Source organism: Paramisgurnus dabryanus, chromosome 6 (assembly GCF_030506205.2).
Source record: "Paramisgurnus dabryanus chromosome 6, PD_genome_1.1, whole genome shotgun sequence".
Classification (NCBI taxonomy): domain Eukaryota; kingdom Metazoa; phylum Chordata; class Actinopteri; order Cypriniformes; family Cobitidae; genus Paramisgurnus; species Paramisgurnus dabryanus.
In genome coordinates, this window is record NC_133342.1 from 40,857,522 (window position 1) to 40,874,843 (window position 17,322).

Here is a 17,322-nt window from a genome sequence, read left to right on the forward strand (position 1 = left end):
CCAAATACAAATGTCTGAGAGATTGGATAAGCTCTTGCATCGGTTCACGTCTGGTTGTAAAAGGTGTAGTGGAATAATCTGGCTCTGTAGGATTCTCACCCTCTGTCTCATCACCTGGGCTAGCTATTACAATATATACAATTTCTACAAATAATGTTCAGTAGTAGTTCAGAAAATGAATACCCTTGTCCAACCAAATAAAGTTCACTTACACTTCTACACATTCTACTTATTGACCTATTTAAAATCATTACAAATCAATTAAAATTCTACAATTTGGTTTTAGCTCATTCTGTCATGATTCTGCCCTTCTTGTCCTTGTTTTATTCTAGTCTTGAGGCAGGATCATGACAGGCCTATGTTTGGTGTGCGAGCACATGGCCTTTTGTTTGGGCTTTGAGCTTGCGTGTCTCGTTCTCCTTATTTACCACCTCATTATTGTTTGACTCATGTCACCTGTTCCCCTTTTGATTTGCTCCCCTATTTAATGCCCTTGTATTTGCTGTCCTGTGCTCGTTCGTTTCGGAAAATAACCTTGCCTTTGTATTCATTGTCAAAGCTCTGTCTAGCAGTATTGCAAAGTTAAAGTCTAGTTTCTTGTGTTAAGTCTTTTGTCTTAATCTATTTAGTTTTGTGTCCAGTGTATTTTGTATTGTTGTTTTTGCTTTTTCTTGTTTGTTTAATAAAGCCTTGTTAAGTGTTCACTCTAGCCTGCGCTCTGTTCTTGATTCCTGACACTTTCTTTAAGTCCTTGTTCGGGCGGCAAAGAAAGAAGTGAAACTGTGCACTCTTTTAAAATTAAGCTGCATGGGAAATAAGTGTTGAAAATATATAAAAAGAACATTTGTTCTGCTTATATGTTGTTGTCGTTAAACTATAGAATGTTACTCTAGCAACTGACCTGACTGCTGCTTTCCTGCGATTGTTGTTCTCCAAAAGGTGTGTGTCCCTTATCAAGGGAAATAAACAGAAACTAAGGGAGTCTGGACCTCTCCAACTTAACAATGGAAAATGTGTTGCGCAAATTTGTTTCTTTCTGCCACAAGTGCAATTGAAACAATCATACATACAGTATGAACTGTTTTTGTAATGCAGTATTTATAATGAGGGTTTTACTGGCCCTACATCTCCAAATCACTGTTATTTACAGTGTTAATAAAGAGCTGCCATCAGTAAGGTATACCAACATAGATTTAGCTTGATGTAAGGCGCGATGCTTCGAAAGATGATTAATCCGTTTATAAGCAGAAGTTATTGGTGCCGTTTGCTAAGGCAAAAATCACTGTCACTTTTGTTTACCTTTAAGGTTAGAGATTTGAACAAACCTAGCATTAAACGTTAACACATATCACATCTGACACTATAGGGTGGTTCCCTTTCAGTCTGCCACTATGACGTCACGTCGTGAGCGACAAATTGACAACCGGTTCCCCTGCGCTGCCGAGATGGGGTCCGAGGAGGGGGAATGGAGGTGGCCGTCGCGTCAGCCAGACACTGCCAAAGGTGGCGTTTTAGGACCACTGTGGTGGACATCACATGACGAGGGTCGTGGCCTCCCTCGCGCAGATCTCAAGGCCTTCGCTAGGACCTGCACAGCCCCATTGCATGCAACGGATGGCATGCAACGGATGCCGCCTTTCCACAGGCTCAGATTCCAAGCCAGTGAAGGAAGGGTCGACCGGTCCTTCCAAGAGGCAGCGGGGGCCGGACACAGTTGCATTCTGACCCACCGCTCACCGAAAGGAAGCTGACATAAGCCTTAGCGGCTCCATCAGCGAGGGAGTTGAGGGGTGAAGGCTGAACGGCCGAGAATTCCATGTTCGAGTCAGCTCTTTGTGCCCACGGGAAAGGCACAGGAGGTGAGGACCGAGAGGCCCGAGAAGCTCTGAAGTACCAATCATGCAAGTGGGACGGTTCGGGCGGAGGGGGTTTTAACCCCTTCAACTCTACCGCTTCCGCCGCTCAAGCGGGCACAGCTGCTATCTCCGGGACGACTCCGCCTCGGAGGGAAAGGGGGCTCCCCTCTGATGCTGCAGAAGTGATGGGACCAGAAGGAGGTCCAATGGATTCGGCAGAAATCGTAGAACACGACTGCAGTCTCCATCGGGATCTCAACCGGAGGACGAGGAGGCTGCGTGGTGGAGGAAGCATTCCCCGACCTGCTCAGCATAGTGATGCGAAGAACGTCCTGCAAGCGCTTCGCAGCCGCACCATGGCGGCATTTAGCACTGCAATGGCGCGGGCGTCGTTCCCGTAGAAACGACATTCGCAATCCAAGAGGGTTATGCTCTCACGGAGAGAACAAAAAACCCTCCACGAATGCTGCCTCGGGGTGCTCGATGCCCAAGCACAAAAACAGCGCTTGTGACCATCTCTGGAACCCCTGTACTTCTGCATCCAAGATCGCACGGAGGAAAAGCTATCCTGAAAAGGACGCTGATCTCCGAATATACGAGAGAGTGGCTGTCTTTAAAAAGACACAGAGCTCTCACGTATCACTCTTTCAGGGAAATCACCCAATAGGTGCTCAGCTGGTGATGCGCACAAGGAGAGGCAATGCACACACTGCAACTCAAAATAATAAAGAAGAGCAGTGGAACTGCGGCGTCCGCTGTGGTAGTACTGCTTGTCAAACCAACTTCAGCAACTGTTCCCAGAAGAGTAGCTTCTCAGTTGCAGATATTGCCGGCTTTCGAAGCGAAAAAGCTAATTTTCCTATTTGCACCTGCGGCTTATATACTCACCGGGCAGGGGCGGCGCCGGCATTATGCAAATACCTCAATGCCAAGTTCATTGGTGTTTTAGTAGTAAATGAAGCAGACTGGTCTCTCTAAGCGAGTTCCCAATTCGATCGGTCATGACGTGACCCTCTTAGTAATATCTCGTACTAGGGGAACGCTAGGGGAAAGTGGTACGAATTTCCACAGAATACACACATAGAGACCCACAGGGGGCGCAATGCGGATGCCTAGCCTACCCAGGTCGATATGTCGTTGTGCCTTCTGCGCATGTCATAACAAAAAAGTTGAGCCTGAGTTTGTGTGTTACACTGAGACCTCGCTTTTAAAGTTGAGAAACGCGTGCCTTGCCTTGTTATTTAAATACACCATAAAAAGTATTGGAAATGGGCATAGGTTTGATAAGTAGATACATGTAAAACCTTTAGCTTTCCAGGAAATGTGTCACAAGCTGTATGTCGAGTAAAATTGAATGTATATGATGTGTTAACAGTGTGACTAGTTACCTTTAAAAAAGTATTAGCGTGATGAGCCTTCAGGTGCCGCTTGAGGTTGGTGGTATTCTTCCCACCTAGTTTGTGGCCACATTTACCTTCATCTCCCAATATGCATTCCGTTTTTCTTTCTGTTGGGTTATACTGAAAGTATGTCCATAAATCATCTCATCGTTTCCATTTATTGGCATCACCACCACAGTCCTTTGAACTCGCCACAGCCGCAGGTGTGTTGTTGTTGTGTGAGATCTGGTGCGGGTGCGCAGCATGGTGGCACCTGTGGGGTGGGTGTATCCAAGGGCGTAACTTTGGGTCTACCATTGGGGGGGTTAAACTTGCGGCATATTTATTTATTTATTGAATCATTTTCTTTTGTAAAAGGTAACATGCTAATTTGCCGTTCCTGTATTAGAAATACATTGTGATACCTTTACTAATTTTAAACTATTTAACGTAAATGCAGCTGTTCACTTTAATATTTATGCCATAATGACACAGTAGTTAAATTAAGTGTTTAAGCACTAGCCAGCAGTGGCAGCTTCCACTTAATTGATTTTTTGTGTGTTCAATATTTTATCAAAAAAGAAACAAGACCTTAAAGATTAATCAATTGAATCACTGTATTGGCACCTACATGCAGCAAATGTATTATGAACAATTAAACTCTCAATACATTACACAATACAGGGTGGCACACTGAAGTGCAGCTTGCACCTTTATTCAGAACAGATTTCATATATTGGTGGGCATCACCAAAACTCACCATCCACTAACAAAATCTAAACAAAAGCATGTAAATACAAAAGAAGGCCTATCTGTAAATCACAACATGTTACAACATATTAGGCTGCAACTTAACATAACAACTTAAAAGCACTAAACACCTGTTTACGTCTCTGTGTAAAATAAATTAACTGTGCACATACTGACTTCTAGTTAAGAGGTCCAATTTGTCCTGATGGATGTAACTGCAACATGGTTCAGCCTCTGCTGTGTCATAGTTGTGCGTAACCTGGGGGCTGTTTACACTTGGTATTAAGATGTGTTTTCATCGATCAGATCACAAGTGGACGAGAGAGACACATCACATATACACCTGGTATTTAAATCCATCTTTTTTTGTCCACTTTCGATCGCTTCTATCCTGAATACTGTGAGGGGGTGGTCTGTCGAGACGGTGGGCGGGTCTCTCTGCTGTCATTCAGACGCGAGCGGGAGTAATTATGAGTTTATATGGACTCAAACTAATATTATGTCGGAGTCCGCTGCTTGTTTAGCAAGTAAACATGTTCTACAGTGTTTTTACCTGTATATGTTAGAGCTTTCTCTGAATTTTCAGCGCAATTGATGAAATAGGATCGCGCAACTTTCACACGCTTTCAAAATGAAACGATCAGCTGCTTTTTACGTATACAGTACTTGACAACAAACCTGACATACAGTGTCAGTATAAGGCACACACTTTATCCACGTTACGTAGTACAATAACTTCAAAACAAGATGAAATGCTATTTATTGTTATTTTATACACACGTTCATGTACCATATGCACCACCAATCAATATAACAACATGACAACACTTGAACTTTCATTATCAATATCAAAGGAGAGGGTTAGCATAGAGAAATGTGGGCTTCGTCATTGTGTTTTGTTATGCCAGGTTGTCTGGTAATTTCTGTCAGATAGTTTCTGATACACTGGCACAGAATAAACTCATACTGCTTTAAAACATGTGCAGAATTCAGAGGCAGTTTCTTTTAGTTTTTGCTTTGCGTTTAATGCAAACGATAAATACTGGCAAGTGCCAAACCGTTTATTTAGAAAAACGTGCAGCTGACCAAAAAGCATATCATGATATTCATGATCTTCCCGTGTGAGTGGGTTGCGAGATGCTGCAGTCCCCTCGCCTCCAGTCGGATGGTTTTCCCGAATCAGACAGCAGCACGTATCAATTATGTTTTTTTGTTACATCGCTCTCCAATGTTCTCAACAAATTGGACACAGATCTGCCCTGTGACGTGTGCATACCTCTTGTGAGATTGCAAAACATTTATGTATTTTACAGCGATTTGTGGCGACAGTTAACTTAGGCTGGTAGCCTACTATTCGACATAAAATATGGCGGCGCATCTTGTGTTGGGGGGTTCTCGATGTTAAGGTATTACATTTCTGACCGCTAAGTTACTGACATATGGTTCAACATAAAAACTTTCATTGTTTGTATACATAAATTCAACAGGCTATTGCATGGCCGTGGAAGAATCACCCATCTTCAACACAGCAATGTAAACAAATAATATCAGCAATAAAACAGCTATAAGCAGCAATAATAAAGTACAAATAACCAATGGACAAACACCCGGGTTTTCTGTGCTCCTCCACTCAGCTCAATTAGTGTCGTACCGTATTAGGAATAGAATTTGGACATACATTTTGTAAACTATGTAAAATATGCTAAAATCAAATTTCAATATATTCAGTAAAATATAAATTCAGTTTTTATTCAATATTTTATATTCAATATTTTCATTCAAATAGACAGTGCTTATTCGATATTCAATTGTTCAAGCGTTCAAGCAATAATCATTCAACAACACTGCGATCCCAAATACAGTGAGCTCCAACTGTATATTTGCATCGCTCCGTTCCGTAGTCAAAGCTACGTGTGCTGGTAGGATGAACTCCAGCACCCCGGAAAATTAATCGAACTCCAATTCAATTTCCTCTTTATGCGAGCGACTTCACACATAAAATTTGTAGCGAATCAATGCTACCTGCCCTACCTGGGCCGAGTGGATAACCAGTCTTGTCTCGAGTCACAAGATACAACCAGGACACTACAGGGGGTAAGTGCTGTATTTCAAAAATTTGAAATATCACAAACACTTACCCCTTTTTGTAGGTCCTCCCGATCTGCGGCGTTATATTCGAAATTCGGTCTCCGGTTCGAGGATTTCCCCCCTTCAGCTGGACGAGTGCCCAACTGTTAGAATGTAACTTCTAATCAGGTCTAGGAATATGCTTTGTTTATTTTTAAGAAGATAGATATGGTATAGTATATCAGCCCTACCACCCTGTGTATAAGCAGTTTGTGCAGCAGCAATAGCTGTAGAAGTATCAGCTGAAATTATTTAATTTCACCATTTGACAATTTTAAAGCAACACCATGTAGTTTTTCAACCTTCATAATATATTTCCAAAACCCTTGTGATGGTACATTGACTTACAATAGGTTGAATGACACGTATGCCATAGCCTGACGGGGTCTGTAGCATTTTTACTGGCACTACGGAACTTCTGGAGGCGGGCCGTAACCTCAGCCCATAAAAGTACTACAAAATTCGACTGCTTTACGGCATGCATCACTTCCGCCACCACCCCCATTTTGTCAAGTTCGGACGTGAGCGCTTTTTTGAGCTCTGTGACACGGTTTAATGTTGTTATCATGGCCGAAGCAGCAACGAAACCCAAAAAGGTAAAGGTTGTGTCAGAGGCGACAAGGAAGAGAAAAAGGGAGAGTGACAAAATTATCAGTTATTAATCTGGGGTGCGTTTCCCAAAAGCATCATTGCTATTTTGTTAGCAACTTAGTTGGTTGGCAATGGGAAATTGCATTGCAAACAACAACGTTGCTAATTTATTGGGAAATGCACCCCAAGTAGATAGTAAACGTTAGCATGCTAGTTATCGATCGTTATCATGCTATCGCAAGTTATCGGTAGCATTCTTGTTCTGATTTGAGCATTGCAATCGATGACATGCAAATCGCAACCCTTATAGCACACATACATATCGGAGACCTCTATTTTATGTCTGCGTTTATATCTGTAAGATGTTTTATTTTGATTGTTTGCTCATCTACAATACGTCTCTGAGACGTTTCCTAAAATCATAAAATATGTCATATAGACATATTGAAGATGTGTGCAAGACGTTTTTGATTTAGACTGTATGTAAAGAATCTCTTTCTAAGACCTTTATCAGATGTTTTTACACACCAGATGTATTCCACATCTTTACCAGACATGTTACAGATGTACCTGTGCTATCTATCTAAAATGTTTTGGTCTAGTAAAGATGTAGAAAGTATGAAAGGAATAAGATTAGTAATTTAAATTAGCACCAAAACTAAACCGCTCAGTGTTAACACACAGACATGTGTCTTGTAAAATTCATGTGCATTGAAAATGTTTAGCCATAGACAAGGCACGAGCTCACTTTAGCTGTGACAAGCACCTTTGTTTGGAAATCACTATCTGATTTAGCATGTAAACTTTATTCGTCTTGAAGTCATAATGATATGACATAATGTGTATGTGTTGTTGATGTGAAATTTAAATAGACAAATATGTTCTCTGATATTTCCCTATAGCTTTCAAAAAATGGCAAGTAACATCTACTCCCCACAAACTAGCCTGCGAACTTCCACAGCCTGTGGTCTCAAGTATTACAGAGGAGTCGGACCATGATAGGTATTGCATGTTTTCTTGGGCCAGCATTTTTTTCGCGAAGCCTTTTCATTTTTTTCACATGTCCTATTTGCTGTTTTGATTCAGGGGTGAATTTTACATTGAAGGAGTAGAAATACTGGAAAAAGGCACAAGGGAAGAAGAGGTCACTATATTAGAGGCTAGGTGAGTTTTTATACCACAAAGCTATCATCCTTGGAGTTAGCGGTGTGAGCCTCTGGTTTTCAGTGTTGTATCACCTGCACACTTTCATGCAACAGTTTTGAAATTTTTATAGCCTATGTTTCTTTTCTCATTAGTTAGTCTACCTTTGCATATTCATGTGTTTTTATGATAAGAAGCATCATACCAGAACAAATTACTCCCATAGTGTAATGTTCCTTAGCATAATGTCAATAACCATTTGACATTTTGATGTTGAAATGAAGCCTCGGGGAACTGATGTGGTTTTGGAATGGGTAAGCCAACAGTATTTGCTTTCATTGTGTGCATGTACATATGTGTGTACTACACTCAATAGTTGTGTGTTTGAGGAGTGACTGATTCTGGGGAGAAATCTGCTTCTGACTTGCGTAACGTAGGCATTTCGATCATCCAAATGCTCTTTGCTTCATGGAGTTTCAAATAACAGTTCTGTGTTGAATAATCAAGAACTTTCAGTTATTTGTAGGTCAGTCTGGTCTAGTGTTGTAGTGTTTGAATTAGTATGTGTATTACTTTTCTTGTGTGTGGTTTTTTTATTGTTCATATTTTACTTTTAGCTATGCCCCTTTGGACACGTTATATGGAAATGGAATTCACAGCCCCTTTTGAAATACGGGATGCAAGGGGGAGACTTCATGCCATCCACAAATATCCTGTTATCCGGGAACAACTACAGGAAAGTGCAATTTCTCTTTAACTTCATGCAAATGGGGATGGTGGCAGAGTCTACCTTTTTCAAAATTCAGGATACCTACTGCATCGAACCAGTTGCTGAGTTCTGGGAGAAAATCCGAGCTGAAGTTTTGACCCGTTTGCGTTTAAAGGACAAGGTGGTTGTTCTTGGTAAGACATTGCTTTGATACCTTTGTCACCTAAGATTATATTGACATGTCTGTGTTTTGCTAATACTTATCAAGATCATGTTGTGATATCTTTTGTAATGTTTGTTTTTGTTTTGTCTTCTCATTAGGTGATGGCAGAATGGATTCTCCAGGTAAGTGTGTGCGTGCGTGCGTCTGAGGGTGGGTGGGAGTGAGGGAGGGTGGAAGAAAGGAAGACAGAGCGAAAGATTATGATTTGCACAGTTGACATATTGACCACTATGCTCTACATTGTGTAGGCCACTGTGCACAGTATTGCACCTACACAACCATAGAGCAGGAATCTAGAGACATCGTACACACTGTCTCTCTGGATAAGCGGGAAACAAACAGGAACTCAGTGGTTATGGAGAAGGAGTGTTTTATCCGAACAATGGACGCACTCTTGCCGGAGATCCATATATCGGAAGTGGTGACTGATGCCCACCCTCAAATTACTTCTTTGCTGAGTAAGGAAAATGGCCGAAATGTTTCAATTGTGGATTATGAAATTGATAGATTTTTTTCTAAAGGCTTCTTTTTTCACAGAACCAGATGTAAAATACAAGCAATGGGGTCTACATCATTCCCTAGATATTTGGCACGCAGCAAAAAATTTGGGGAAGAAGCTGCGACGGGTAAGCAAAGTTTTTATGAGTGATGAGTGAGTTGTTAGTAACCGTATTTCAACCTTTTACATATCTTTCTGAAAAGCAGCAGCATATTTATGGGGGCTGTCTCACACTGGCACGTCCTTTTTTCAGGCTGGTGTGATGAGGGACCAGTCTGAAATTTTGCCATGGATCAGGGACATTGTAAGCCATTTCTGGTATTGTGCTAAACAAGCGTCTTCGGTAGAGGAATTCAAGGTATGTTTTTTGGAAGTGAATCGATGCTGTAAACAAAATGGTTGTTTTGCTGTGTGTACAGAAGCGAGAGAGATCACGTTTCTATTCCTGTTTTGTATTTCTGCAGCTGAAGTGGCATGCTGTTATACACCACGTTCGCAACCAGCACACCTGGGCTACTGGATCGTGTGAGCATGAACCACTTGGTGATGGAACCCAGGACAAAACATGGATAGAACAAGGTAATTCTAATTTATTTTCATTAGGAGTGTGTGTTGCTTTGAATGGACTTTTGTCGTTCTCACAATATGATGATGTGTGATTCCAGGTTCAGCAGCTCACCAAGCATTAGTAGCCATCGTCCTGGACAAGCGTTGGTTGAAGAATGTTAAGAAGTTCATCAACTTTAGGTATATACTAGACCTGCATAAAAACTAATCACAACTAATCGTTTGCAGAATAAAAGTTTTTGTTTTCATCATATATGTATGTTTACTGTATATAATGATAATTTATATACACACACAGGTGCATATATATATATTTAAAAATATGTACATGTGTATATTTATAATAAATAAACACATGAATGCTAAATATATAAATATTTTTTTCTTAAAATTATACATGCAAGTGTGTTTATATATACATCATTATTATTATATACACTACACACACATATATGATGTAAACACAAACTTTTATTCTGCAAACGATTAGTTGTATATGCAGCCCTAAGATATACATTACCTTTTGTGTACACTACCAGTGTCTTACAATAAAGTTATCCTGAGTGGTGCTACTATATCCTGTTTCAATAACTTTATTAAAAAACATGTTCTTTGCAGATCATTATGATTAGTAGTATGTTAGTTACTATCAAAGCAAAGTAACACTGAAGTGTTTGTTTGTTCTCCCACACTGCAGGACTACATCAGATCTGGAAAACTTCCAAAATCACATACCCATGTATGCAGGGAAGCGGTATTCCTACAACGCAGTAGTGTATCGCACACGGACCCTACTTGCAGCAATAGACTACAACTGTCACAATCACTGTCTCCCTTCAAGAAATAGAGATGGACACAAGATGTAAGTTTTTAGCATCTGCTGAGGTATTCCCTTTTGGAATCTTAGTGTATTTTGACATTTGTTATTACAATTTTAACCTTCTTTCTAGTTACAGACGATACTACAACAAGCGGTCCAAATTCTGGAGTGTCTACACATTGAAGGAGAAAAAGGATTACTCCTACATTCCAGACCTGCAGAGGGCCATCGTTGCAAAGAGGCTGCAAAGTGGAGGTGGTCTTCCCAGGAAACAGACCCTCAGGCCAGATGATCCCAGGCACTTAGGTGTTCTGGCTCCAGTACAGCCACCACGAACAGAAGAACTAGTTAGGGCACATGTGGCTCGTGGTAAAGGTGTTCCCCAAAGTTAATTGTTTTTGTGTGTGTGTGTGTGTGTGTGTGTGTGTGTGTGTAATACTTGATAAGGTAAAAAAAATAAAAGTTTGTCCTGTTTTGCAAAAACTTCTGTATTTATTTTCAAACAACACAAATAAATACATGGAACACACTATTTACAGCAAAATTCAAAATATTTGTCTACATGAGCCGGCGAACCCTGAAACCTACATACTGTGCCCTTGGGTCTGGAAAAGTGTCTCTGATTCGCCACACACAGCAGCTCGGGATGACGACTCTGTTCCCCTCCCCAAGGCGACCCTGCGACCAGAGCACAAACTGGCGATAGGCTGCATGCCTGTTTTGCCTTTGCTCTACACCTGGTTCCTGGTTATCTTCAATAGCAAAAATGTCATTCCAAGCTGCCCGAGCCAACCGTAACACCCCTTCGTCCAGTATATACAGGCGCATATGTGACCAGTCACGGAAAGTAGGGACACAAGTCGGATCTGGGCATTTTGAGTTATTCACAGATTCTGAAAGTTTCTAAGCTTTCCAACGATGTCTAACACATGGAAATCTGATAAGATTTGGAGAAGTTGTGGCCATTTGAATATCGGAACTCAGAAATACTCAAACCGAGAAAATCGAGACGAAAGGGACTCTTATTTTCAGCTGGGGAGACAATAGGGCTCATTTACATCTCATTTAGCTAAGCCATACCCCCTGTAAAACCCTTTTTGAGATGTTCTAGCATCATATGTAGTATTTTATGACCAAATGACAACACGCAAAAATAAACATGACTCTTTTACCTTTGTGGGGATCACAAGTCGAATCCAGTCTGTTTCAGATTATCCAATGACCATATTTGTCCACAAATGCGTATAATCCGTGAAATATAGATTGTTTACATCAGATTTCGCATGACTGGTAATACAATATAATATACAATCTGAAGACTATTTAAATCGTAACATGTAAGGGTATATGAGCTTACACTCCGTTAAACACATGAACCCGCCTTCAAAGTTTGTATTTAAAATAGGGAAGTAGTATAATAGATCATCCAAACAGCGCCGTCGAAAACGTGACATCCTTTAGAGATGTTACCAATCGCTCGCTCGTTCCTCCATCAGCCAATGACTTCATGGAAAATATTGATAGACAAAACATGTAGCCAATTATATAAAGAATACAACTATATCTGTGTAACTTCTGTGTGTTTGGACTCATGCTGCGCTGCAAGAACTGACATAGAGATGACGTCAAAGTACCGCGAGAGCGAGTCAAAATTAAACTACTCCGTAAGATTCCTTAAGAGCTCTCGCGGTACTTTGACGTCATCCGACTGCGGCTCCGCCTAAAGTCAGTGACGCGGCTGACGTACGATGCGGCTGACTGTTATTTGTTCCGCCCCAGCTTCTTTTATTTTTCTTTTGTTTTGTGCGCCCGAGCTTTACAGTCTGGGGAGACGCACGCTATGAGTTAAAAAAAAAAAAAAACTTAGCATACATGTCTGAGGAACAGGGCAGCCGCGTCACTACAGTCACCTGACTTCACTCTCGAGCCGGAAGAGAAGACAATGCTGAATAAAGTCGTAATTCTGCTATTTTTGGACCAAACTGTATTTTCGATGCATCAACACAATCTTACTGACCCACTGATATCACATGGACTACTTTGATGATGTTTTAATACCTTTCTGGACATGGAAACCATACATAGATTTTCAATGAAGGGGATAGAAAGCTCTCGGACTAAATCTAACGATAAAACATCTTAAACTGTGTTCCGAAGATGAACGGAGGTCTTCCGAGTTTAAAACGACATAAGGGTGAGTCATTAATTACATTATTTTCATTTTTGGGCGAACTATCCCTATTTAGTAGTCACGCTGTTCCCTTTGGGGGCGGAGGCGAAAACACAAGCTTATACAGTATGTAAATATACACACAGACAATGACCCCCCCCCGCTGCACGCTAGAATCTCCCGAAAAACAAGCCTATTTTAACCGCAAAATGTACGCTTTTAAATATACAAAAACTGCTATCTCAAACATGGAGAGGCTTCTTCGTGATCTCAACTAACAGATTCTGCAATAAAACGAAAATCACAAATTTTGAAAAAAAAAAACTTTGTTTCTCATTTTCTCGAAACTTGTGCTGCCGACTTGTGTCCCTGGTTTCCGTGATGGGTCACATATGGGCCATGTTACTGATGCAGGTGTCTGGTGTTTGCCTGCAGCAGAGTCTCTCAATGTCAGTGTTCATTTCTCTACAGTTTGAACAGGTGCACCACTGGAGAACAGCTCCAGCAGGGACTCTCGGCTGTTCGGAATCCTCCAGCAAGGCCAACACATACAAACATCAAGCCAGGGAGTCTTGTCATGATCCTCTGGAGAAGTGCATCTCTTTGCTGAGGGTCCAATGCCTGGATTCTGGCCTGCATTTCCGCATCACGCTGATCCTGCAAACTCTGAATCTTCTGCTGGCTCTCAGGGTCCATGTCCTCTTGTATCCTCCCCCTCCCCCTTCCTCTCCCAGATGTACTATGCTGTGGAGGCTCAAAATCAGATGAAGCAGAGGTACAGGCATAGTCCTGAACAACAGATTCCTGATAAAACAAGATATAAGTGTTATGGTTCAAGTGCAAACTTTGTACAGCCTAATGTTGGAGTAGTGTTTTATGACGAAACCCCTTTTTAGGACAACAAAAGTCAGAAGTAAGCCTATTTCTAAATGGGGTGTAAAACTTTGGTGGTGCTAAATTCTTGCAAGTAATAATAATAATAATAATCTTTATTTTATATAGCGCCTTTCAATCGCCAAAATATTCATCTATGGTAGCTTGATATTATAATATTTTTACGACATATTATGGCTATTACCTACCACACAAACATTGATTTACCACACAAACATTGAATTAGCATATTCATATAATAACGCTGGCTTATAAACGGGAGCTACGTGATATTTTGGCGATTGAAAAAAAAAACCCGTGAAATTATATTGTTTATATTGTGTGTATATTGTATAATGATATTATATATTAAATTATATGACATGCTGAAATATATTCCACTGTACCTCGGATGAAGACATTTCACAGGCAGTCTGCCCAAGACGTGCGAACTCCTGCAGAGTTCGTGTTTATCGTACGTGTATCCCCTCCTGGTGTAACTATGGCAGATTTTACGACAGTAGTAGAAGACAATACTGTTACCCAACTGTAGGGGGACCCTGAGAGCTAGACTTACATGTTGTTGCTTTAATTACACATGGTGTATATATTTTACTTTTAAAAACTAAACTGAAGAAGTTCTTATCACCTGCTCGATATATATCTTGTATGACCGTGCTAATCTCACAACCACAAATTTCCATTCAGAGGTGTAATATACTAAACCCAGCAATTTTAGGAAAACCTAATTGTTGTATTGAACTAACAGATCAATTGGTTTTGGCCAGACCAGATCTAAAAGACAAACCAGTAGAAAAAGGAGAAGTGTGGTTTATAGATGGTTCGTGTTATAAAGATAGTGCAGGCAAAACTATCACAGGATATGAAGTAGTTAGCTCAGATCAAATTATAGAAGCCAGACAATTGCTAAATACACATTCAGCACAAGTGTGCAGAGAAAACTAGCTTTAACAAGAGCATGTCTTTTGGAAAAAAGGCCAATCATTAACTGTTCAAACAATTGTCAGTAAGCCTTTTGAATTTTTATTTACATTTTTGTTTTGTTTTTTGGTTTGGTTGTCTGCTTGTTGTTTTTGATTTGAAAAACAATGGGAACGGAGAGGTATGAAGACCTCTACAGGAAAGTCAATAACTCATAATTAATTGTTTGAGCCATGGTCTTTGCCCATGTCTCAACAGGGGGGAGTATAAAGTAATAGAGGAACATGTTATACGAGGATCATTTTATAATCTATGGATTTAATTCTTACTAAAAAAAATTTTGTAAAGCATGTACTATATACATAAAGCATAATGAACAAGGAAATGTGAGACTACTGAGAGGTAAATTCCCGGAACCAGAATGCCCTTTTCAGAATATTTGTATGGACTTCATTGAATTGAATCAGAGTGGTCCATACAAATACTGATGGCATTCCTGAGAAAATATATAGTGATAGTGGTCCCCATTTTGTGAATGAGGTAATAAAAAGCCACAAACCTAGACATCACTTTAAAGAATCATTGTGCATATCATCCACAAATTGCAGGACTGGTGGAATAAATCAATGTCATGGTAAAAGAATAGGGGGAAAAAAAAAATATATATATATATATATAATAAATGTATGGATGAAACTGTATTGATTTAGTCAGAAAAACTCTAACTGTGAAATTACCTAATCCATTAGAGATCATTTTTGGAAGACAGTTTGGAAGGTCCCTGTTAACCTCCCCTTTGCAAAAGAATGAAGAAGAATAAAACTTTAGTGATGATTTAAAAGCAATTTTCTCTAAATGAGAAGTGTTAAAAGCAAACATACTGCCAGATTTTCTCTCTCTCTGTCATACAGGAAGCAGCTGTCCAGCCAGGTGACTACGTCTTCATTAAAGTCATCAAACGAAAAAATTGGTCCAGCCGAAGAGGGAAGGCCCTTATCAAGTTCTTATAACCAAACCGACAGCAGTAAAGATTGCAGAAAGACCTTCATGGATACATCTCAGCCACATCAAGAAACAGTTGGTTTGTTCTGTTCAGGACAGTGAAGTTGTTGTTTAGTTAATCTAGGTCAGAGAAAGTGTGGGTAAGTTAGTGGACCCGGAAGATTTTTTTGTGACCCCTGTTTATTTTTTACGGGAGCAAGGGAAGTTTACCACAGAAGACATTGTAGGTAATATTAGTTAGCACTGTCCTGTCTATGCAGAACAGAAGAAATGGCTGATTTTCTAAAAATAATCATTGTGATCCTAGCAGTCATGCTGGTGTGTGAGACCCCGCCTGGCTGGACGAAGCAAGTTAAGCAAGATGATTCTAAGAGGAAGGAGAAAGGCAAGTGGCAGCAGATCAAAGAAGATGCCCAAGTCAGGAATGAATCTGCATGTAGTTCCTGAACCTTTGATAAACGTTTCCGACCTGTTTCCTGAATGTCTAGTATCAGCTTATTCACCACAGTTTCTAAACATGACTTTGCAAAACCGCCTGCCACCTGTGGATATTAAGAAACTGACTTTTAAGAAGTTTATGGGTATAACGTTTAATGTTAGTGATAAAATGTACAGCCCACTCCATGTTCCTCCGAGTGCCCAGTTATTTGTTATGAGAACACTGTGACCATAGGAGATGAGGTTTTTCTTTGAAAAGTGCCCAAACAGAACTGTAAACGCATATTCACGCCTTGTACTAAAAATCAAACAGGACATTTCAGACAATCCGAAGCTAACAGAGGAGTTGTATGTACAAATTATCAGATGAACTTTGTGTGGCTTTGCGGATTAGACATTTATCACCATCTTTCTACTGTGTGGAAGGGCCGGTGTGCCCCCACCCTACCAACAGATCACTCTTTCATCATCACCGCAAAGGAAGTTCAACATCGCACCAATAGAGATCTCTTTAAGAAGCACGACTCCCTGTGGGGAACTGATGCCCCCAATGACCACAAGCTATGGTCCAACGGTCAGAAAGTTCGACTTGCTCTTTCCTTGGCTAGGAACTGGAAAACTTATGTTGAGAATGGAAACCACTGACTATTGATTTGAGGTATTTCTTAGTAGCACCAGAGCAGCATTGAAAGATATCAAAGAAGAACTAACAACCCTATGCATGATGGACAGGTAATCAAACAGGCCATTAACAACCTCACCATGCTACGTGAAGCCGTTGAAAAAGACTATGTTACTGATGGTGTCTCCAAATGGTTGTTTAGAGAGTTGTTGTCGAAACGGCTTCTAAAAATGTGTATATAAGTGAGATTTGTCTTGTTCCTCATTTGAATGTATCTGAGCTGTGTGTTAACCTGTGTTGTGAAATTAATGAGAAAAATGATTTATTCTACGTTTTCAGACATATTCCCGTATTTTATGGGAAACTTTGCAGTGGATTGATTATGAAGTATTTTCACGAGTCAATACTTCAGATAAAACTGATACAATGATATAATGTTTTTGTTTGTTATGTTTTTTATTTTTCCTATTAAAGATAGCGGGGTGTACCTGGAAAAGAAACAGGATAAATGATAAACAGGAGGGAATGTTGGAGAAAATGATTTTATTACCATTTATGGATGTTTCTTTATAACCAATACTTTGCTTTTCCTTATAGCAACATAAAAAGAA